Source organism: Etheostoma spectabile, chromosome 23, assembly GCF_008692095.1.
Source record: "Etheostoma spectabile isolate EspeVRDwgs_2016 chromosome 23, UIUC_Espe_1.0, whole genome shotgun sequence".
Taxonomy (NCBI): domain Eukaryota; kingdom Metazoa; phylum Chordata; class Actinopteri; order Perciformes; family Percidae; genus Etheostoma; species Etheostoma spectabile.
This window is the reverse complement of record NC_045755.1, coordinates 1,340,272-1,340,607: the sequence shown is the minus strand read 5'-3', so window position 1 is coordinate 1,340,607 and position 336 is coordinate 1,340,272. Positions and strand designations below refer to the sequence as shown.

The window sequence follows — 336 nt, the reverse complement described above, 5'->3', positions numbered from 1 at the left end:
CACCTGTTACCTAGGTTACACCTGGCTTTTATTACCACACAAACAGCCATAGCAGAGCTACCCTTGCCCAGGTTGACCCTGATGCTTGATTGTAATGAAGCATCAAAAGAGATTAGTTCTCTCCGTCCGTGTTTCAACAGACACACCCGGAGCCAAGTTGGAAACCAGAATCAGCTTTAAATCCAGTCCTAATCTAGTCTTCACTAAATTTCAAATAATTTCACTGGAGTTAGTTATTATTTTTGGGTCATCAATACCAAATTGAATCTAATTAGATCCAATCCAGTTTATTTATATAGCACAATTTTAACAAACACAAGGTTTCCAAAGTGCTGC

The 336-nt window shown here is 38.7% G+C and overlaps 1 protein-coding gene and 1 long non-coding RNA gene across 2 annotated transcripts in view; one reads left to right on the top strand and one right to left on the bottom strand.

Moving 5' to 3' along the window:
• The window catches only part of aldh1l2 (aldehyde dehydrogenase 1 family, member L2), a 37,151-nt gene that overhangs the window by 26,986 nt on the left and 9,829 nt on the right, over nucleotides 1–336 (bottom strand). The gene's annotated exons all lie outside the window — the stretch shown is intronic.
• Nucleotides 1–336, top strand: part of LOC116673152 (uncharacterized) — a 21,317-nt gene that overhangs the window by 19,307 nt on the left and 1,674 nt on the right. The gene's annotated exons all lie outside the window — the stretch shown is intronic.